At 44.5% G+C, this 24,175-nt stretch overlaps 1 long non-coding RNA gene across 1 annotated transcript; it reads right to left on the minus strand.

Moving 5' to 3' along the window:
* Window positions 1-10,249: 10,249 nt before the first annotated feature.
* Window positions 10,250-23,812, minus strand: LOC137340009 (uncharacterized). Its single transcript, XR_010966683.1, has 2 exons — window positions 23,607-23,812; window positions 10,250-14,252 (listed from the first exon to the last, which is right to left on the minus strand). It is a non-coding gene; the product is annotated as an uncharacterized lncRNA (long non-coding RNA).
* Window positions 23,813-24,175: the final 363 nt, after the last annotated feature.

Here is a 24,175-nt window from a genome sequence, read left to right on the forward strand (position 1 = left end):
GCCCTTTCACTTCTGCTCTTTCCTTGCCTTTGTCCAAGTCTTCCTTGTCAGATGTGGGAAGGTCCTCGGCAGACGAATTAAAATCAACTTTGTTAACTTTATCTTTTCTTCTGCCTACCCATAGCATGGCATCAAATATAAAGCCATTCCAATCACCAAGTCAAGTGTTCATCTCCGTGTAAAGCTTCCCCTATTTAAGTCAAACTGCTAAGCATTAGATCAAGTATTTCCTATTTCTGTTTTCCAAATGCTACCATTTTCTGTGTCAAGAAGCAGTTCTACAATACTTCTAGGTGTTTTACTCCCTTGGGTAGAAATCTCGTTGACCCTTTTGAAAGGCCAGAAACTACGACAGGGTGGAGCATCTGCTGGTCCCTTTGCCATGCTGTTAACCCTGCCCCAAATTCCAGGAACAGGGTTATTAAAATATTTGGGGTGGATGCCCATGCCTATTACACATCTGAGGCACAAGCCCCAATGAGGAGACGGAATTCGGACTTGGACCTTACTGCTCAGAAAGGGACAGCCCGTGGCCTGAATCAATTCGAAGAAAATTATAGAATTATGCAGCACAGAAGGAGGCCATTCAGCCCATCATGCCTGTGCTGGATCTTTGAAAGAGCTATCCAATTAGTCCCACTCCCCTGCCCTTTCTCCGTAGCCCTGCTAATTTGTTATTTTCAAGTATTTATCCAATTTCCTTTTGTAAGTTACAATTGAATCTGCTTCCACCACCCTTTCAAGCAGTGCATTCCAGATCATAACAACTTGCTGCGTAAAACAATTTATCATTATCTCTCCTCTGGTTCTTTTGCCAATTATCTTAAATCTATGTCCTCTACTAAATGAGCCTCCTGTCAGTGGAAACAGTTTCTCCTTATTTACTCAAAACCCTTCATAATTTTGAACACTTCTATTAAATCTCTCCTTAACCTTCTCTGCTCTAAGGAGAACATTCCCAGCTTGTCTAGTCTCTCCACATAACTGAAGTCCCTCAACCCTGGTCTTATTCTAGTAAGTCTCCTCTGCATCCTTTCCAAGGCCTTGACATCCATCCTAATGTGTGATGCCCAGAATAGATCACAACACTCCAGCTGGGGTCTAACCAGTGATTTATAAAGGTATAGCATAACTTCCTTGCTAAAATTGCCCATGGAATAAAGGACCAACTTTCTGAAGATAATCAATCTCTTTGGGATCGATTACATTTTTTTCCCTCCTCGATCTTTTGTAAAAAGGGAACCGATGCCCACTCTCAGCTGGCATAGATCCTGCTAGATCTACCAGGGAAAGAATTCCCAATGTAGCCTGAGAATGCCCCTAAACAAGCTTACAAAGTGTCTTTGCAAGGCAGCGCCAGCACCCCTGGAGTGCCATTTTTAATCTTGCCTTACATGGAGCAGAAACCCAGCAGGTTTGGGTTCCGCCCCTGCTTTATAGAATTTTTTTCCCCTCTCATGTTTATCCTTGCAGTCTAGAGCAATTCTCAGTTACAATTCCTTTTGAAAGAAAATTCTATTCTGAAATAACATATTTTTGAAGCGGAAGATTAAACTTTCAGTCACCTGTATAATCTGACCGTATCAATGATGCGGTTAGTAGTAACTGCACTGAGCTGAAGAACGAGAGATGGGCGCTGTATCTTAAGCAGCAATTAAAACAGGACACTTCAACAACACCACTGAAATGGGTCTATGCACTACTCAAAATGGTTAATGAGGTATTCCTTTTATCAGAACTTGACTGACTGAATTTGCAAGAGTGCTTTAATAGAGGAAGTATGTTCTCTTTAATTACTCTATAATCCTAAACATTGTAAATAAAGAAGTAATTCTGTACTTGCCACGTTCCCCAGTTGCCATAGGGGGAATTTTAGATGCTGGCCGGGAAGCCGGCCTACCCAGTTGTTGCAGTGGGAGGCCCGGGCCATTTTAAAGGCCAGGTCTCATTAACATCCTGCTGGCCAGCTGCCCGTCTGGAATAGGCATCTAAAAGCAGCTCGCCGGCTTTGGGTCTACAAAGATCAGGTGGCTCAGGGGCCACCAGGTTGGTAGTCAGGTAAGTTATGGGGGGTGGGGTTTTGGGAGAATTTCGTAGTTGGGAACAGCAGGAACTCTAGACGGCAGCAGCCCAAACTTTCTTTGTGGGACGCGGAGGAGCACGCCTGCTCCTCCTGGACCCGCCAAAAAACTTCAGCCCGCTCCTGGCCCAGGCGAGGACCACCCCCCGACCACCTCATCCTCTAAAATAGCCTTCCCCCAATCCCTGGAAGTGAAAGATTGCCCCGTTAATGTCATTTAAGATAAACAGTTTTATCCCGCTTTTAAAATAGTGAACAAGGGAAGTGCATCCGAATGTATTACGTGTTCCATAGCTAACATTTTCACATCATAACTTCAAGACCAAATTGTTGGACTGAGTGAAGACAATTTTCCTCCTGGGCAGAATGGTGGTGCATCTTCAGCAAGCAGAACACTCCGCTCGTCCCATGCTTGCACCCCTGATCCTATCTCATTTCCCGGGTCAGGCTAATTTTTATAGTTTTGGCAGCAAGATTCCCACCTGCTTCAAGAAGCTCGTCTCAGAGGGAGGGGGGAAATTGCTACGACAGTCCTTGGGTGCCTGCAGAAGCATAATAGGGCCAGGCCCAGCTACTCCTATGGCAGCTGAATAGGAGTACTTTTTGTTTTAAATGTTAATTTTGCAGACCTGGCAAGTTGAATTGATCATCCTGCTGCGGTACATCAGGACCACACAACATGATTAGTGTCCAGCAAATGACAGGAAACATGATATATGCCTATTGTTTGCACGTCATTACAATAAGCCTGCCCATAGGTCGTCATCCAAAGTCACTTCCAGCGGGAAATCCTGGACGTGGTGTCAGGGAACCAGTGGAACAGCTCCTTGCCCAATGTCTGCTCACATCTATTGGAGTTACACCAGGGAAGCAGCATAACTGTAGAGGAAAATCATAGAATCATTGAAGCACAGAAGGCCATTTGGTCCATCATGCCTGTGCCAGCTCTTTGAAAGAGCTACCAATTAGTCCCACACCCTGCTCTTTCCCCATAGCCCTGCAAATTTTTCCACTTCAAGCATTTATCCAATTCCCTTTTGAAAGTTATTATTGAATCTGCTTCCACCACCCTTTCAAGCAGTGCATTCCAAAACTCACTGCATTAAAAAAATGTTTCCTCATGTTGCCTTTTGCCAATCACCTTAAATCTGTGTCCTTTGGTTACTGACCCTTCTGCCACTGGAAACAGTTTCCCCTAACTTACTCTATCAAAACCCTTCATGATTTTGAACAACTCCATCAAATCTCCCCTTAACCTTCTGTGCTCGAAGCAGAACAATCCCAGATTCTTTAGTCTCTCCACGTAACTGAAGTCTTTCATCCGTGACACCATTCGAGTAAATTTCCTCAGTTCCCTCTCTAAGACCTTGACATACTTCCTAAAGTGTGGTGCCCAGAATTGGACACAATGGGCTCAATTTTCAAATGCAAGTCCGGGTGAAAATCGCAAAAATCCAGAGCTGGGACGAGTCCTGACTCCAGCCCGCCGACTTCCGAGTTTCACACAGACGTATCTGGGTGCGCACCGTTCCTGAACGCAGAAGTCCTGCTAACAATTAAAGCCTGCGGGACGATATTTAAACAAGCAAATATAAGGTACTTTATTTCTTACATATTGGTCGCTTAAAATGATTTTAAACTTACCTGGGCGGCTTTCCCACAGCTTCCGATTCACGCCCGGTGAAACCCTTGTGAAACCAGGCGTGAAGAGCCAGTTCAATGAAAAATAAAGTAAATAAATGAAATAAAATAACATTTCGCAATGTAAAAAAATAAATAAACCTACCTTTCAAATGATGTCACCTGCATCATCCTGCTCCGATATCTCTCCGGTGTCCCCCCCAACCCCTATCTTTGTCTCCCTCCCTCCACTCTCTCTTGCAACGGCCGATGAGGTCTCTTTCTCTCTCTCTTTCTCCCCCCAACCCTCGGAGTTGCAACTCCTGTCAGCAGCCAGCTTGTCAATCAGGCGGGCTGCCAGGTGCTAAACCCGGAAGAGGCTTCAATTGGCCTCATTAGAGATCGCACCCCGTCCACTTGCCTTCCGGGTTTGGCACCTGCAAATCACCTCTGCTGCCATCCCACCACCCTTTGAAAATTGACCTCAAATACCAGTGTTTTTAAAGGTTTAGCATACCTTCCTGGCTTTTGTACTCCATGCCCCTGTTTATAAAGCCCAGGATCTCGTATGCCTTTTTATCAGCCTTCTCAACTTGTCCTGCCACCTTCAAAGACTTGTGTACATACACCTCCAGGTCTCTCTTTTCCTGCACACCCTTTAAAATTGTACCCTTTAGTTTATATTGCCTCTCCTTATTCTTCCTACCAAAATGAATCACTTCACACTTCTCTGCATTAAATTTAATCTGGCACGTGTCTGCCCATTTCACCAGTCTGTCTGTGTCCTCCTGAAGTCTGTTATTATCCTTCTCATTGTTTACTACATTTCTGATTTTCATGTCATCTGCAAACTTTGAAATTATGCCCTGTATATCCAAGTCCAGATCATTAAAATATATCAAAAAGAGCAGTGGTCCCAACACCAACCCCTGGGGAACACCACTGCACACTTTCCTCCAGTCTGATAAACAACCATTCAGCACTACTCTCTGCTTTCTGTCCCTTAGCCAATTTCGTATCCACACAGCAACTACCCCTTTAAATCCATGTGCTTCAATTTTGCTAACAAGTCTATTATGTGATACTTTATCAAATGCCTTTTGAAAGTCCATAAACACAACATCAACTGCACTACCTTCATCAACCCTCTCCGTTTCTTCATCAAAGAACTCAATTCAAGTTTGTCAAACACGATTTTCCTTTAATAAATCCGTGCTGACTTTCATTTATTAACCCATATTTTACCAAGTGCCAAATAATCTGATGGCCCCGCCTCTGGGATTCAGGACAGGATGAGTGGAAAGACAAACTGGTGGCGGAGGTCCTTGCCACACTTCTTCCCCTCATGTTATTGCGAAATATGTTACCCGCCAATCTATTCTCATACTCTCTCTTTGCCCCTCTTACTTCCTTTTTCAGTTCTCCCTGGTACTTTTTGTATTTTGGTTCACTACGGAATCATGAACCTGAAATTGATCTTAAGCCATTTATCATAAGCCTCCTTTTTCTGTTTCATTTTAATCTCTATATCTTTAGTCATCCAGAGAGCTCCAGCTTTGGATGCCCTTCCTTTCCTCCTCGTGGGAATGTGTCTAGTCTGTACCAGAACCATCTACTTTTTGAAGGCCTCCCATTGCTCATTTACTGTATTAAATCAGCCCCAGCATTAGCTTTCAAGTAATCCATGTCAATTTTTTTTTTTGTTTGATTTAATTAGGTTTTATTCCTGCCAAGCTGTTCTTTTCCACACACAGTTTAATTTCTTCATTTAGGCTATCTGTCTCCTTGTCAGAGAAATTGGCTGTGTTCCTTCTGGACCTACGCCTGTCCTTCTTGAGATGGCGGATTTGTGGAATTTCATGCATCAATTATGTACAATTTGATTGCTCTCCTCTGCACTTTAAAATATCAATCTTGTGGAAAAGTAAAGGTTTCTTTAATTATAAGTGGACACGAAAAAGGAAAAAGATTGCAGAACATTTCTGGATGTAATAAAATAAAACTTACCCTTAAGTAAAAGCACACAGAGAATAGCATATTTATGAGCTTTTTAATAATGAGCATTTGGCACAAAATGAGCAATATAACAATCTTCCCATTGTGTTTCATTGTAAGAATATTGCAACTTGGAACTAATATTGTATGGTAGATTATAATTCTCCAATTCTGTTTTAAAATATTATCCAGCATTCAGAATTAACAAAAGCAACATACTGCTGATGCTCGAAATCTGAAATAAAAACAGAAAATGCTGGGAACAATGAGCAGGTCGAGCAAGGCTTCAAGCCAGGGGGAAGCATTGCAAAACTTACCTGTAGGTCGCATTCAACAAGGTATAACTGGGTGCATCTATACTGAGGATAAAGTGGCTCATTCGTTTGACCTTGGTGGTTATTTGGAGCACAGAAAGACTTGAAACAATTGTACCAATGTGAATATCACTAATTTCACTTAGACTGCTGCATGCTCCAGCTGTCCTGATACAGTACTGATTGTTAATAAACTTGTATTGTATAGATCCATTCACCAACATAGCAACTTTAAGCCTGAAAATCAATCAGAACTGGACAGCTTACAATTAGATATTGGTCATAGTGGTACCATCTATATTGTTTATTTTGTTCCTTGAACAGTCAATGGCCTTTGCTGGATCTTTTTATGGGGAGAGGGTGATGGATGTATTTCATAAAATGAAAAGAATTTTGATTTCACTGAATTTTTTATGTCAACATTTTTTTATATACATTTGTACACCCTTCACGCAATTCTGTCTAACATTATATAACTGATTAATTGCTCTCAGACATTTCTGACTGCCTGTGTATCAAGCAGATCTTTCTGGATTTGTAGGTTCAAATTATTATTATATGCCTCTTACTACAGAAAAATGTCAGATTATTTTGGGCCAGAAAGATGTAACAAATGCTCTTGAACCTATAAAGCAATATGTCCCCCTGTATAAAGACACCTGTGGCCCAATTTTAACTCTGGGCCAGTATTCGGGCGAGTGAGCAGCAGTGAGAATTGACCCGTTGCTCCAGAAATGAGTCCTGGGTATTTAATTGCCAGGCCTCATTTAAATCCCATTGGCCGACCACCCAGCCCTTCCGGATGGGAAGTCAGCGGAAAGCAGCAGAAAATTGCATGGCCCGGAAGCCGCCCACCTAGGGCAGGTAAGTGGTGGGATTGGATACCCTGGCTGTCCTGTGGGGGTCCAGCAATCGTTGGGGGGGGCGGGGGGGAGGGTGCATTACGCGGTAGGGGAGACGTTAGCTTTTCTTGTGGGGCTCAGAATGGATTGGCCTGGTGGGAATCTCACTGCTGCTTCCCGCTCAGGCTGCCAAGTTAGAATTGCAGTTGGGTTCCATTGGTATCATCGAGACTTGATGTGCGTATGTTAAAAAAGACCCCGCCTTCTTTGGAGGAGTATCATTTCCACCTGCTCGGGAAAGCAGGTGAAAATTGCAACCGGTCGGTTCCCAGTAGCTCCAAGGTGGGTAAGTAGCAGGGGTGATTTTAACTGCCCACCCACCTGTTTTCTGCCAATTTGCAAATACTTTAGAGTCTTTTAAGGCAGAATTAGAGGTTGATTTTAACCTTACTCACCCGTCTTCTGCTGGGCGGGGAGTGTTAACATCACCCCATGATTTCACCATCTAAAATATTACTTTGGTGACACATTTTGCAGTGTGGTAATAGGTTATTATAGTTACACCAGTCAGATTCAGGGCTCACCAAGAATGCCATCATCCAGGTCACCAATTCTGTGGCCTACAGATAAAAGATACGCTTAGCAAAAATCATTTCTACTCATAAACCAGCATCAATTTATTCAGTAATATTGAACAAATTATCCAATGAACAATTATAAATTTATGTTGTGAATTTCTGTGGGGGTTCTTCCACCATTTCCGTTGTTTTCAGCTGCTCTACCGTTGAACTAATAGTGACCGAGCTAGAGAACCCAAGTAGAAATTCAGCGCCAATGAGTTGGCAAAATTTAACTGCCTGTCTATCTATCTATATAATGTATTAAAAATCTTTTACTACCCAGCATTTCCTGTCTGCATAAATTGACTTCCTGTTGTCACATTTCTGTGGCAACTTTTTACAATTAAAAACTCCTATGCCCGTATTTATAATGGGTTTTGCCTATGTTAAGTGATCACAATATGGTCGCACAATCTGGCTAGCATGTTCCCATAAGTTGCTCAAATGCTTTCTAATTCTTTTCATCCACCATTTCTTTCTCAGTAACTGAAAACCCTAATGTCCAAAATAAGGACTTAATAAAAGTGACATATTTCACGATTACACGAGGAAATCAGGAAAATCCGTCCCAATTTTTCTAGGAACAAAACAACTAATTCAATGTTTGCCTATCTCTTTTAGAGATTTACAAAGCAGTGCTGCCAGGCCTAAGCCCACCCCCTCATGCTTTCAGATTCTTGTCTTTCCCCCTCACTGCTGATAGACTCTGGACGGGGATAAATTCAACTCACAGCCTTCCATTTTGCACATGTTTGTAGGAGTGCTCCTCCTGGCTCCACAAAATTTCAGTGGGCAGCCATCAGCCCGGATTTACCCCTCTCAGTTTCACCTCCTCCCCCACCCCAGGACCTGGGCCAGACCCGGCCAGAATTTGTCAAGCCCCGAGTGGCGAGCTGCATCAGAATGCCTGTTTGGTGCCTGCAGCTCACTGCACCCATTCAGATGAGGCCCGATGCCAAATTTGGCTCCGGCTTCAAGACGGCATGGACTGCTCTGCTTACTTGCTGCCCGCGTAGGGTGCAAGTCGAATTTCTCCGACCAGTGATCCAAAACGCATAGTCTGCTTCCCAGTTTTGCCAGAGCCTAAGTTTTCCCTCCACACTGCTGTCAAACTCCAGGACCCTTATACAAATGCTGCCAAATCCGAGGACTATCCCCACACAATGCTGCTAAACCCCTCTATTCCCCACCCCCCCACACCCCCAGTACTCTAAAAACCAACTATCCAACCCCAACCAGCTACAGCTTGCATACCATCTGACTGTATCCTTAACTTTAAAAATGGTAAGGAATAATAGTTAAATATATAGGAAAAGGAATGTATATAAATGAAGGAGGCTAATTTCTGAATGTAAGAATAATCAGCGTCACTAATTTACATTTTTCACAGAATAATGAACGGAGCCTTTGAATTCAATCCCCAAAGCACTGATAAGAATCCCAGATTACCATATAATGAAAATGGAATTTAATATACTGCGGATCAGTGGCTCTCATAATGCGTTGCATAACACAGCTATGAATGTCATTCTTCCCTCAACCAACATGACCAAAACAGTTTAAATGTTGATATACCTCAGATATACCTCATTTGCTCTTTGGGAGACAATGTCCTGTACGAATTGGCTGCCAAATTTGCCTAAAACAACACTGACTACACTTCAAATGTATTTCATTGGCTGTGAAGCACTTTGGAACATCCGGGGAACATGAAAGGTGCTTTATAAGTCCGACTTCTCTCTTTCTTTATTGTCCGATTGCCTGTGAGCAATGGGAGATCTGGTAGTCGATAAAAACGTTTTGCATCGAGCATACATTTTGTAGTCACGATTTAGATATCAAACTTGGGTGTCACATTTGCACCTGAAATGCTCAAATTCAAATTCACAAAACAGTGATAAATCATAACTGAAGAGGAAGGAAATATACCAATCAGACGTGGGAAAAGTGAATAGATTAACATTCAATGAGAAACCACTAAAGAGGCATGCAAACAGCCAATCCATAATAAGCAGTTAGCAAATTCAACAAATTTAAATAAGGAGAAGGTGAACCAAAAAAATCGCTCAAAATATTTTTTGAACATCTTTTCAGTCAACACATTGATTCCACACTCAGTGGACGACTTCCTACTGGAAATAAAGGGCTAGAAATAAAGAGTGGACCCTTGCGAGGTAGGGCCTCTGCCTATCAGTTCGTCTTTCCACCGATCCTGTCCCGAATCCCAGAGGCGTGGCCATTAGAATTTTTGGGGTGGGCACAATTGCAGCACAATTGGCAGCTTTGAAGGACTGTCATTTTTCAGGGCTCTGGTCTGTGAATGAATAGCGAATTAAAAGGCCTTGAATTTCCTGGGACTTTCTGTTACTGCACCGTCGTAACTTTGTCGGAAGTGCGATGCAAACGTTGCTTACGTACGTAAATGGGATTTCCGCCACATTTCCGACAAAGTTATGACGGTGCAGTGGCAGAAGGTCTGAGGAAATTCGGGGCCTTATTTATGTATATACGGTATGTGAGAGAAACAAATTTATTTACTGACCTACGTGTAGTGTTTAGGGAAACTACTATTTAGTTACTTCACTGTCTCCGGGAGATCTCACAAACTTCTTTCCAAATTTGTTCAGTTGGGATGTGCAGCCCTCCCTCACTTCCACACCCTAGAAACCACCCAGCAAAGCGTAACCTCTGAGTCCACGAGAAAAAAGCCATGAGAGATGTGCTGGTCCACGTAGAAAGATTTTGTGCCTAGCATGCATCTATCAAATCCAGAAACCATTGACCAGACATCACACACCAAAGTTTAATATTTTGTTACATATGTAAACAATATTAAAGAAAGAGACAAAGAAAAACAATAATTTCATCGTGCATTCTTCTGACCGAGAGCTCTCAATTTACAGGCAGTTACAAATGTGCTATGATTGACCTCAGCATTTTGAAACAGCTACATTGATTTGCCTACCTGGATTAGTTGAGCAGTGGTCTTAAAGGGACAGGAGTGATTAGTAGCTAAACATCACAACCATGCTCCCGACTACATATCAGCATTGACACCAATGATAATGATCGCAACAAGAACAACAACAAGCATTTATATAATGCCTTTAAAATGGAAAAATGTCCCCGGCGCTTCACAGATGCATAACGAAAATATGGATGCTGAACCAAAGAAGGAGATATTAGAATGGATAACTCAAAGCCTAGCCAAAACACTGGATTTTAAGAAGGGTCTTAAAGGAGAGGGAGGTGGAGAGATAATTGATTTAGGAAGAGAACTGTGGAATGCAGAGCCTGGGTGATTGAAGGAACGGCCACCAAAGCTGGGATGAAGGGTTGCACAAGAGGTCAGAGGAACAGGAAGTTTTGAGGGTGGGGAATGTAGCTACATATAAAGGGAGGGACAAGGCCATGGATGGATTTTTAAAAATTCATTCATGGGATGTTGGCGTCGCTGGCAAGACCAACATTTATTGCCCAATCCCCAATTGCCCCCGAGAATGCGGTGGTGAGCCGCCTTCTTGAACCGTTGCAGTCCGTGTGGTGAAGGTTCTCCCACAGTGCTGTTAGGAAGGGAGTTCCCGGATTTTGACCCAGCGACGATGAAGGAAAGGCGATATATTTCTAAGTCGGGATGGTGTGTGACTTGGAGGGAAATGTGGAGGTGGTGTTGTTCCCATGTGCCTGCTGCCCTTGTCCTTCTAGGTGATAGAGGTCGCGGGTTTGGGAGGTGCTGTCGAAGAAACCTTGGCGAGTTGCTGCAGTGCATCCTGTGGATGGTACACACTGCAGCCACGGTGCGCCAGTGGTGGAAGGAGTGAATGTTTAAGGTGGTGGATGGGGTGCCAATCAAGCGGGCTGCTTTGTCCTGGATGGTATCGAGCTTCTTGAGTGTTGTTGGAGCTGCACTCATCCAGGCAAGTGGAGAGCATTCCATCACACTCCTGACTTGTGCCTTGTAGATGGTGGAAAAGCTTTGGGGAGTCAGGAGATGAGTCACTTGCCGCAGAATACCCAGCCTCTGACCTGTTCTTGTAGCCACAGTATTTATGTGGCTGGTCCAGTTAAGTTTCTGTTCAATGGTGACCCCCAGGATGTTGATGGTGGGGTATTCGGCGATGGTAATTCCGTTGAATGTCAAGGGGAGGTGGTTAGACTCTCTCTTGTTGTAGATGGTCATTGCCTGGCACTTGTCTGGCACAAATGTTACTTGCCACTTATGAGCCCAAGCCTGGATGTTGTCCAGGTCTTGCTGCATGTGGGCACGGACTGCTTCATTATCTGAGGAGTTGCAAATGGAACTGAACACTGTGCACTCATCAGGAAACATCCCCACTTCTGACCTTATGATGGAGGGAAGGTCATTGATGAAGCAGCTGAAGATGATTGGGCCTAGGACACTGCCCTGAGGAACTCCTGCAGCGATGTCCTGGGACTGAGATGATTGGCCTTGATTAATTTAAGAGGATGAGAATTTTTAATTTGAGGCGTTGGGGGACTGGGAACCAATATAGGTCAGCAAGGAAAAGGGTGATAGATGAGTGGGATTTTGTGATGGATATAATATGGACAGCGGGGATTGGGATCAGCTGAAGCTTATGGAGAGTGGAGGCTGAGAGGCTGGTCAGGACAGGATTGGAATAGTTGAGTCTGTAGGTGACAAAGGCATGGATGGGATTTCAATAGCGCAATGACTGAAGTGGGGGGCAGAGATGGGTGATATTACAGGGGCAGAATTAGGCATTCTTTGTGATGGAGTGGAGATGGGGTTGTAAGTTCAGCTCACTGTCAAACAGGATGTCAAGATTGTGAATAGGCGAGTTTAACCTGAGACAGTGGTGGGGGATGAGGGTGGAGTTGATGGCGAGTGTACAGAGCTTGTGACGCGGGCCAAAAATTATGATTTTGGACTTCCCAATGTTTAGCTGCAGGAAATTGCATCTAACAGCACAGAGGTAGTGGAGGGGTTGAGAGAGGTGATGGAGAGATAAAGCTGGGTGCCATCTGCGTACATGTGGAATCTGACCCCTTGGTCTGCGTCATGTCGCCAATGCTATGGGAAATCTACTAGTATAATTTAAAGTATTGGAGTAGAATTTCTGTGGCCGTTCCCCAATCTCCCGCCATAACGGTTGTTTATGCTGTTTTTCCGGGGTTTCCATCTATCTCCTGCCAAAGTGGGAGATCAGAAGGACCACCATGGAAATTACTGGCAATTGTGTGAAGTGCACATCAACAGTTTAAAAGTATATTTGGGGCATCGCACCTCATTAATTAAATTGATTTGAAAGTATAAGATGGTGAAGAAGATAGGAAAAGAATGCAAGGAAGATGTGCTTTTATCCCTCCACATATTCTGAAAGCTCCACAACTGAAAGCCCAAAGTGGTAACCACAAGAGGCCTTTACAGGGAAAAATAAGCTGAAAATCTCTTGCAGTATTACAATATTTTTAAAACTGCCCTTGAGTTTCCTTTCTGGATTTGAATAACAGTTTTACAGTTCTAGTTCTGTAATCTATTCAGCTAGGTCAAGTTTTATCTTAAAAGCTAATCTCCATTTTTTTGTTACTTTGGAATCACAGCAATGAAAAGTTATAAAGTTCTGAACAACAAGTTCTTCAAATGTAATGAGAAAGACACCTGAACACAAATAGAGCATGGTCCTGTATGTCCGGGGGAATTCTCCTGATCTCCTGCCATAACTTCAGCAGAACCCCGAGAGACGCCGTGAATGGCTGCTGTTTATACCATTTCTCCAGGGACTCCGTCAATCTTCAATCGAAGATGCAACAGGAGATTGAGAGAAAGCCCACGGAAATTCAGGGCCATCATATTTTTATCTTTGATAAATTATTAGCAAATCCTTTGCCAAACGTTCCTCGTCAATTCAGGACAAAAACCATGGGGTAAATTTTAACCCCCAAGAACAGGTGGGTTGGGGTCAGGTGAAAAGGTAAAAATTGTAAAAATATAAAACCCGACCCCAACCCACCCACTTCCAGTTTTAACAGAGGCGGGTCGAGGGGTGGGCGACCAACCCACTCTCAGGAAGCAGGTTGGTCAGTAAAATCTTTTAAGGAGGCTGCATGCCTCCATTTTAATGTTTTCTTTATTTTTAATTCTTGGGGGTTGGGATTCCCGGGCCTTCTGCTTCACACCACATTAGAGGAGGTGAGAGAGAGAGAGAGAGAGCGCACGAGAGGTTTCGAGTTTCCACTTCTATATCCCTCTCTTACAATGGTCTTCGTCACCTTTTTTTTAATAAAAGGCACTTCATGTCTGTTTAAACAGTTCTTACAAAGTCCTTAAGAATCTTTGATGGCTATTTGATGGTCCCTCATCATGTTGCAATTGCTTCTCCCGATGGGTCATTGTTAATTCCGATTTTTAGAGCTTGTCACACAAGGCTACCTTTTGTATCCAACGTCCTAGGTGTTGATGGGTTTTGCTTTAAAACAAAGGCATGGCCCCACCTTGTCTGGAGCAGTTGCCTCTTTCAATGGGAGTGATTGTCGACCACCTGCTGTCGGTTTTGCATTAAAACAGAGACATGTCTGAAGCATTAATTCTCCCACGTTCCACTGTGTGTGTGTTGTTGATTTCGTCTGGTGACCTATCACCTATCCTTCCATTTTAGGATTATAGTCAATGGCCAAAGTTTTCCATGCTCAGGGAAAAGGTGAATTTCTTTAGGGTTTTTCTCCGAGTTTTGGGGGATCTGTGAATTTTGAGAACCTTACAAGCAAGCCTGTCAATTTGGCTGGCTGTCACGTGGGAAACCTGCAGACAAAATTTGAAAGATGTTCTTACACCAAAATTGGGTAAATGTCAGGGCTCATAAGTGATAACAAAAAGTCTGAAAAACAGTTAGACTTATGAGGAAAGGAGGAGGCCATTCGGTCCATTGTGCCTGTGTCGCCTCTGTGAAAGAGCTATCCAATTAGTCCCATTCCCTTACCTTTCCCCATAGTCTTGTAAATTTTTTCCCTTCTAGTATTTAACTAATTCCCTTTTGAATGTTACTATTGCATCTGCTTCCACCACCCTTTCAACCAGTGCATTCCAGACCATTACAACTCGCTACATAAAAAAATGTTCCCTCATGTCGCCTCTGGTTCTTTTGCCAATCACCTTAAATCTGTGTCCTTTGGTTACCGACCCTTCTGCCACTGGGAACAGTTTCTTCTTATTTACTCCCTGGTATCATTCTAGTAAATCTCTTTTGCACTTTCTGTAAGGCCTTGACATCCTTCCTAAAGTGTGGTGCCCAGAATTGCATACAGTAGTCTGGCTGAGGCCGAACAACTGTTTTTTAAAGGTTTAGCATAACCCCCTTGCTTTTGTACTCTATGCCCAGGTTCCCATATGCCATTTTAACAGCCTTCTCAACTTGTCCTGCCACCTTCAAAGACTTGTGTATGAATACCCCCAGTTCTCTCTGTTCCTGCAACCCCTTTAAAATTGTACCATTTAGTTATATTGCCTCTCCTCATTTTTCCTACCAAAATGTGTCTCTTCACACTTCTCTGCGTTAAATTTCATCTGCCATGTGACTGCTCATTTCACCAGTCTGTCTATGTCCTCCTGAAGTCTGTTACCATCTTTCACATTGTTTACTACATTTCCAAGTTTCGTGTCATCAGCAAATTTTGAAATTATATACTGTATACCCAAGTCCAGGTCATTAATATATATCAAAAAGAGCAGTGGCCCTAATACTGAAACTGGGGAACACCACTGTATACTTCCCTCCAGTCTGAAAAACAACTGTTCACCACTATTCTCTGCTTTCTGTCCCTTTGCCAATTTTGTATCCTCGTTGCCATTGTCCCTTTCATCCCATGGGCCTTAATTTTGCTAAAATGTCTATTAAGTGGTACTTTATTAAATGCCTTTTGAAAGTCCATATACACAACATCAACCACACTACCCTCATCAACCTTCTCCGTAACTTCATTAAAGAACTCAGTCAACTTAGTCAAACACGATTTGCCTTTCACAAATCCTTTCTGACTTTCATTCATTAGCCCATACTTTCTCAAGTGCCAATTAATTTTGTCCCTGATTATTGTCTCTAAAAGTTTCCCCACCACTGACTTTAGGCTGACTGGTCTGTAATTGCTGGGTTTATCCCTTTCCCCCTTTTTGAACATTTGCAATCCTCCAGTCCTCTGGCACTGTCCCCATATCTAAGGAGGATTGGAAGATTGTGGCCAGAGCCTCCGCAATTGACACTCTTACTTCCCTCAGTAACCTAGGATGCATCCCATCTGGACCAGGTGACTTTTCTACTTTGAATGCTGTCAATTTTTTAAGTACCTCCTCTTTATCTATTTTTATCCTATCCAATATCGCTACTACCTCCTCCTTTACTGCTACAATTGCAGGATTCTCTTCTTTAGTGAAGACGGAAGTGAAGTATTCATTTAGTACCTCAGCTATGCCCTCTGCTCCCACAATCCCTAATTGGTCCCACCCTTCCTTTGACTACCCTTTTACTATTTATATCCTTGAAGTTCTCCCATTGTTCACTTACAGTTCTGCCTACCAATTTTTGATTCCAATCCACCTGGGCAAGATCCCTTTTTAACTCCTGAAATTAGCCCTCCTCCAGCTAAATATTTTCACATTTATTATTCCTTGTCTTTTTCCATAACTGTTCTAAACCTATTGATATTATGATCACTGTTTTCCAAATGCTCCCCCACTGAAACATGCTCCACCTGCCCCACTTCATTCGCCAGAACTAGATCCAGCACTGCTTCCTTCCTTGTTGGGCTGGAAACACACTGGGGGGAGAAAATTCGATAAAGGCCATTTTCGGGCGGGGGTAGTGTGATGCGCTAGTACCCCGCACCTGATGGCCCCTACGCAGGCAGCACGTGAACTTCGTGCTGCCTGCTACTTACCATGACATCTCCATGCAGCCAGCACTACCCGCGCTGCTGAGAGGCTTCACAGAGAATGAGGAAGTTGGAAATGGGGCGTGCACAGCACACGTTATCAACAGCCTGCACCTCTTAAAGGTGCAGGTGCACATTTCAAATGGCAGGGACACAGCTTACTTGGAGAAGGGAAAGATGGCCACGAGGATACCAGGACCGGCACGAGAGAGAGGGCTCCACACTTCTCCGATGATGCTCTGGAGGCCCTGGTGGAAGGGGTGGATGAAAGGAGGGCCAACATGTACCCGCAGTGTGGCAGGAGACCCTCCAGACTGCAGCTCCACAGGTATTGGCAGGCTGTGGTGCAGGAAGTCAACGCCAGGAGCATTGTACCACACACGTGGGTGCAGTGCCAAAAGAAGTTCAATGATTTGACATGAGTGATCAAGGTGAATGAATGCAAGTGTCAAGTGGCACATCCTACCAACCACACCACTGCTCCATGCATCACACTCCCCGTCACCCACCCGCCAACAAACACTGCCCATCCATACGCAATGCTGCACTCGGTATGCTGCATCTCACTCACATATAGTACCAAACATGCAGGCCACACAACCACCACTCACAGGTCACACAAACTGGCAGCTATTCGACCACGACAGGCACATCACCCACACACCTTGCAGGATACTCACTGACGCACTGTCCTCTGTCTTGCAGGAGAAGGTGGCACATAACAGCCAGCAGCAAGAGGGACCTGAGGGTGGACGGGCACGTTTTCAGGTTCTCTCCCTCCTAGAGGAGACAGTGCTTCGGATCATTGGGTGGGCCATCGCTGCAGCCGTGACAACATGCCGTGCTGGAGATCCTGATGAAGGGGGTCTCTGCATATCTAATCCTCCTTCTCCTTTCCCACGTCTCCCTCCTCCCATAATCTTTTCTGACTCCCGTGCTGCAGATGCTGTCGGCCTGCGTGTCTTACTTGCTCCTCTCCTCACTCCAAAACTCAACCTGTTTCCCTTTGTCATTGCAGATACCCAAGAACACGTGGCGGCACCGTCCGAGGAGGAGGAGGAGGGGGGAGGGTCACTGAAGCCACACCGTCACTCGATCTGACACTTGCTTCCACCAGCTCAGAGACTGACACTGCACGTCCTTTAGAGGTTAGGTTAGTGGAGGGATCTTCACGTGGTGAGACACTGAGCACAAGTGCGCAGGAGCCGGGGTGGGGGGAACGGATACCACAGGTGCCAGCTCGCCGGAGGGTGAGGTCGCTCACTAGTTCTGCTGCAGAGGAGTCAGATGAGGACTTTGATCAGGCTGATGGGCGTACACCACCAAATGCTTGGGGCACTGGAAAGCCTGCCAGAAAGCCTGCACACAATGAGAAGGGGCATGGAGGAGTCCAGCTCCAACTTGTCACAGGGCTTTGCGCAGAGCTTGGAGCACATCCTTTCCAACGTGGAACGGGTTGTCACCTCCATCAGCGCACCTGTGGAACCCACCATGATGCAGTGTCTGGTGACTGATGTCACAGCTTCCAATGCAGCACAAGCATCTGCCATCCAAGGTCTGACTGCTGCCTTGGAAGCTCAGACTGCTGCTATCGTGGGTCTGGGGACCACTGTGGAACGGGGCTTCCAGGGCGACACAGCACTCCAGCAATCCGTTCTCCAGCTGATCACCAGGATTGCTGAGGTGCCTCCCCAGGACTGTGGCAGTGGCGCCATGGCAGTCAGACCTGCTGTCCTCTCTCAGGACGACAGCCTTCATGCTCCCACCCCTGCCACTCTGCCAGTGCCCCTGTTGTTGCCTATTGGCCAGCCAGGCCAAACTGCTGCAGCCCAGGCTGAGATGGTGCAGTCTAAAGCTGGGCCCTCCCAGCCCAGAGCTGCTCGAGGTCGTCCTCCAAGGCCATCTGCGAGCTCCTCCATTGAAGGCCAGCAGCCTTTCACCACCCATGCTCCAGCCACTGGGGAAGCACCTCGTAGGAGCACTAAGATAGGTAAAGGCACACGAACAACAGGCACTAAGGGAATGCAGAAGGGTGAATAGTTCTGTTATGTTTGCATAATTTCATTTATTCATTGATAAACGTGACTTTGATTTGCATTTGGTGACGGTTTTTATTTATGCAATGAGCTGAGAGGAAAACCAATGTGTAATCAGATGGAGGGCGATTTGATTGTCTTGTGGGAGCGGAAAGGTGGGGAGTGTCGGAATATCGGTGAGTTGGGGGATATAGTTCACATTATTGATAGTGGGCATGGATCAGGCGAGCACACAGAGCCCTTGCAGATAAGGTGTGTGGTTCCTGTTGAACCCTTGCGTCTTCCTCCACTTCCTCTTCCGGCTCCACCCCCTCCCACTCCTCCTCAGCCTCTTCCTTCTCCTCCACCTCGTCCTCCTCAGCCTCCTCCTCCTCCACCTCTGGCTCAGGGTATTCTCCAATCATTGGTGGCAAAGGCTGGTCCCTCATGATGGCGAGGTTGTACAGCATGTAGCAGACCACCACAAATCTGCCCACCCGCTCAGGGAAGTACTGGCAGCGGAAACATTTTTGGAGGAGGCCTATGGTGTGCTCCACGATGTTGCGAGAGGCAGCATGGCTCTCATTATAGGCCTGCTGTGCCCGTGTGGGTGGGTTCCTGACCAGAGTCATGAGTCACAGCGTGAGTGGATAGCCCTTGTCACCCAGTAGTCATCTTTTGACTTGCCAAGTCGGGGGAAAGATAGCTGGCACGTTGGACTGCCGCATGACGAAGGCATCGTGACTGCTCCCAGGGTAGTGGGCATCGACCTCCATGATTCGATGCATGTGGTCGCACACCAGCTGCACGTTCAGGGAGTGAAAGCCCTTTCGGTTGATGAAGACGGCCGAGTTGATATGCGGGGCACGTAGGGCAATGTGTGTGCAGTCAATGGCACCCTGCACTATGGGGAAGCATGCAATGCTGTTGAACCCCCATGCTTGCTCGTTCTACTTGTCTCTGTGGAGAGGGAAGGTGATGAACCTGTTCCTCATCTGGTACAGTGCGTTTGTGACCTCCCTTATGCATACTACGAGATGTTGCTCATGTCACCAGCAGAGGCCTGAAATGCTCCTGAGCCGTAGAAATTCAGCACCACGGTGACCTTCACAGCCACAGGCAATACTGTCCTCGCCCTGCTCTGAGGCTGCAGTTGTGGCCGCACCAGTTGACAGATCTTGGTCACGGCCTCCTTGGTGAACCTCAGGCGTCGGATGCAATCCTGCTCAGTCATGTTGAGGTAAGAGAATTGGTCCCGGAAGGCCCTCATTGGGTACAGCCTCCTGCTCAGTGCCCTGCACCTCCTCGTCCTCCATCTCCTCGCAGCTTGACCTGCTATGCACGCTCCCAGTCATGCTCAATGCCAAGCGGGAGCCCTAGCAGACCGCCCGTGGTTGCCAGGAATGTTGTTCAACCATGGTTGCAACTTTCCGAACCGTAAGGCAGTACCTGCCAACCCACTCTCAAATGTAGTCTAGGAACTCACAGTAAGAATACGAAGCTTCAAGAAACACTTCCTACTCCACCAGCAGCCAGAAGCAATAATCTAGCAACTAAGCTGCAACATCTGCATGGCCCCTTTAAATAGCGCTGGTGGGGGAACCTTCAGGCACTATAAGACACATTCAGATGGTCGGGGTTAAGATTGTGTGTTGAGTTGAGCTTTAAGGTGCAAAATGGTGTCTATCACTTTAAATCAACGTTGCACATGGATTGCATGCATTTTCTCCCTACTTTTCATGCTTCCAGCATTCGGTATTTGTGCATGCGCTAACTCCTATACCAAGATGGCATTCAGCACACGTCATTCTGGAAATGTGCCATCTTGGATGTCAGAGAGGCCGTGTAGCGCCGAAACAACGGGCGCTACACGGCCCAATTTAGCTCCCACTGTTCCAGAAAGTTCTCTTGAACACATTTCAGGAATTCCTCCCCTTCTTTGCCCTTTACATTCTTACTGTCCCAGTCTATTTTGGAATAATTGAAGTCCCCCATTATCACAACTCTATAGTTCTTGCATATTTCTGTAATTTGCCTGAATATTTGCTGCTCCAATTCCAGGGTTGCCTGCCTTTTCCTGCACTACTTTTTTTGGAAACAGAAAGAGATCTGTATATGATAGAGACACCGATGATTGTTTTATCTGTCAGAAAACACTGAAGAAAAACAATTGATGGAAAGAGTTGCTTTCCTATAGGTCTGATTTGCAGAGTGATTGGGAAATGTTCGTGCTTTGAAATGAAAGTGATTTTGAGTTCACGACCATGCTAAGTAATGATTACAGCCCAAAGTTTCCATTATAATGAGGTAGTGTTAGACGTGTACAGATTCTTTTAATGGCACAAATGTGGTCTGGAAATTGGAAATATTTTTAACATCTTCACTCTTGTAAATGTTTTAAATAAAAATGCACTGAAAAATGATACCTTAAACATCTGATGTAAACAGGATGGGCTGGACTTTCCTCGGCTATTCTGCCTGGAATTGGTGTACCTTTCCTATCCATTGGATGTAAATTACAGCGGAGAGGTGGGACCCAGCAAGCTGACCCATTTCCCTGCCTTCTGCCACCAGGAGATGAATGGCAGTAGTCCCTGGGGCAATGGCAGTAGGCCCACTACTGCTGCTTTTGGAAGGAAGAGACCCTGAAGTGGACACTTCTCCCTCCCATAAGGCCTCAGATCCTTCCCGTGTAAGACCTCGACCCAGTCCGAAGTCTAAAAGCCGCAAGTCCCTCCTGGATCTCCAGGCTTTTCTGCTTCCTTTTAAATGCTTCTGCCTCATCAGGTACTGCAACTGTTGTCCCATTGTAGCACCACAAGAACTTTCCTTAATGGCAGAGGTAGGTTTCCTCTTATTGCCTTGCATGCCTAATGGGTCGGGGACAAAGCAATGGGTGGAAGTGCTGCCCACTGCAACTCCGCCAACAAGAGGGAAATCCAGTTCAATAAATCAAGGTGACAAGATATGAGCCTTAAAATTGCTGTTGAGATATTAGCGTATGAATGTTTGAGACCTTCATTTGACACACCTCAGTCCTCTGTTTTAACTCAGCCATAAATTTATCATTTATTTTAACTGACTCCCCCAATTGGGCGTGTGATTCCAAGGAATTCTCATGCAAAGAAAGGGGCGCCGATAATACAGCACTATGGAACCATTCACAGGGGCAGTCAAGAAATGCCCCGATTTCCCATATGGCCATTCCGTTCCTACAGACGAAGGTGCTACACTTCGGCACACTAATACTGCAAATGGCAATTTGCTGGCCTATCATAAATATCCACATTTTTTCAACCGAGCATAACTTATTTAATTTAATTCTTGTGAATAATCTGATCAGTCTCGCTGAAGGAAGTATTTACTAGCTCTCGCTGCTTATGATGATACAGCATCTATTTATATCATGACATGTTCGTCACAAGTCCTTCTGCTGAAATGAATTTGTACTGAACAAACTGCATGTACTAATTAAGATAACATTTTCTGCAATTTCTCTTTTGCCATATATTGGGTTGAGTTAAATTATTGTCTTGTTATAACTCTAATCATTTCTGCCTAATCTGGCTAAATGTCTTAAACCCCGTTCTACTGAACAGCCTTGGTAGGGCCCACCCCAGAAATGCTCAAGATCAGCCCCGATGGGGCTGCATTATACACAAAGAGAAATTAACTTACTCTCAGCCTTTGGGATCTTGCTGCTTCTCTGTCAGTGTTGAGTCAGAGTGTGAAAGAGAGAGGAGAGCTCTCTCTCTTTCGTGATAAGTTAATTTTCAAAAAATACACCATTGGAATCTTGAAGCCAACTAATTATTTCACTTGTATTTCGTTAACCAATTGTTATTGGCAGCAAGGTCAGTTCTCCGGGGTCCACAAAAATAATTCAATATTTACCTTTAGAGGACCTCCCCTCTCCTCTCCTCTCCTCTCCTCTCCTCTTCTCTTCTCTTCTCTTCTCTTCTCTTCTCTTCTCTTCTCTTCTCTTCTCTCCTCTCCTCTCCTCTCCTCTTCTCTTCTCTTCTCTTCTCTTCTCTTCTCTTCTCTTCTCTCCTCTCCTCTCCTCTCCTCTCCTCTTCTCTTCTCTTCTCTCCTCTTCTCTTCTCTTCCATCACCAAGGGAACTGATCGGAGCCTGAGACCAGTTCCTGCCTATTTATGTCTTAGGACCCCGATTTCCATATTGAAAGTGGCCGATCGCTTGAAACAGGCGGGCACTCTGGACACCCGGCGGTAGGTCCCCTTTTAAAATGGAGCGGTAAGGCTACTGACTCCATTTTGAGGCCATTACCGCCCCATTAACACCAAATAAGGGTGGTGAAAATCAACCCCAAAGTGCTGGTATTGCACTGGTAAAACAGAAGTTTGGTTTCTTTGGTTTGCGTATTTGGTGAATGATCTTGGAGAAGCTGCTGTTAACTGATTGTAGGAGACTGTGGTTTGTGGAACAATGGGTGGAGTTCGTGACTGCTTACATTTTGCAAATGTGGGTTTTTTGCACTGGAATTGTTGATGTTATGCATTTGTTCCACAAACAAAAGACATGGTATGAATAATTGAGAAAATGAAACTCTAACATTGTGATGTACACCTTATTATAGATTCAACATCACAAAACAGTTGCATCTTTATGCTTGAGCGTTATTTGTTTGGTTCCACCTGTCATGTCATTCCGATCCCCTCGGGCTGTCCTCTGTTAATTGGATATGCTGCGTATTTAATTTATAGTGCAAGAAAACTTAACTCAATGCCAAAAGTGGACATAGATTTAAAAAAACAATTTTAGATATACATTAGACCTCAGATTAATAACTACCTACTTTAAGCATATTTCTGATTCAACTATAGAAATAATATGTACCAAATGACTCCTAATTTTCTCCCATTATATCAAATTCCTGATCCAGGCAAAACACTAAAATGTAAAATCCTGAGCCAAGCTTAAAACTTATCCCAATTATTCAGACGTTCATTGCTCAGCAATGTTTCCATTGCAGTACATTAGATCACGCTAACAATTCCTTGTAAAATATATTTTGTATTATAAAGCATTTTGAATTAGACCCGATAGCAGTGTAAGTGATTAACTTGGCTTGGGTAAAGCAATAAAAGCTGCTCTTTTTTTTACATAATCAGTCTATAAAAATCCTGACCCAAGCATAATTCTGATTCAACTATAGCATTCCTTGGCAAACTATTTAAATATTTATCAATACTCACCTGTGAATATGTAGAGAGATGTCTGAATTCATTTAAAAACTAAATTAACATCAAGAATTGAAACCAAATCTTCTGTTTAGTATGTCTGCAAAAACATCCTTGTTGGTCAAAAGTTGGCTGGAACTAAGCTAATGGCATAAGTTGAACCTTTAACCCTATTGCCCAAACGATCACAGTTGACCCTAACACCTCTTCCAATTAAAGAACCTTTTTGTACAATGCACAGATAAAAGGGAAGAAAACAACACAAGTGCTGTAAAATCTTAAACATACGAAGGCGGAATGCACAGTAGGTTGACCTGAAAAAGGAAGACAGGTTAATGTTTTTGGATTAGAGCCTTCATCAGAATCCATGTTTGTCTTCCTTTTCCTTTTGGTTCCCACAATTCATTTTGTGGAGGTGGGAGTGGCTTTAAAACAATACATTTTGATTGGCTGGAAACCAACTTCGAATATTTTTTCAGCTCAGAGAGCCAGACGAATGAAAACTGACAAGGTCGCCAAACTATTTTATACACGACAAAGAACTTTAGGCCATATATACAACTTGATCATTTGTTATGTGCACT

Source organism: Heptranchias perlo, chromosome 1 (assembly GCF_035084215.1).
Source record: "Heptranchias perlo isolate sHepPer1 chromosome 1, sHepPer1.hap1, whole genome shotgun sequence".
Taxonomy (NCBI): domain Eukaryota; kingdom Metazoa; phylum Chordata; class Chondrichthyes; order Hexanchiformes; family Hexanchidae; genus Heptranchias; species Heptranchias perlo.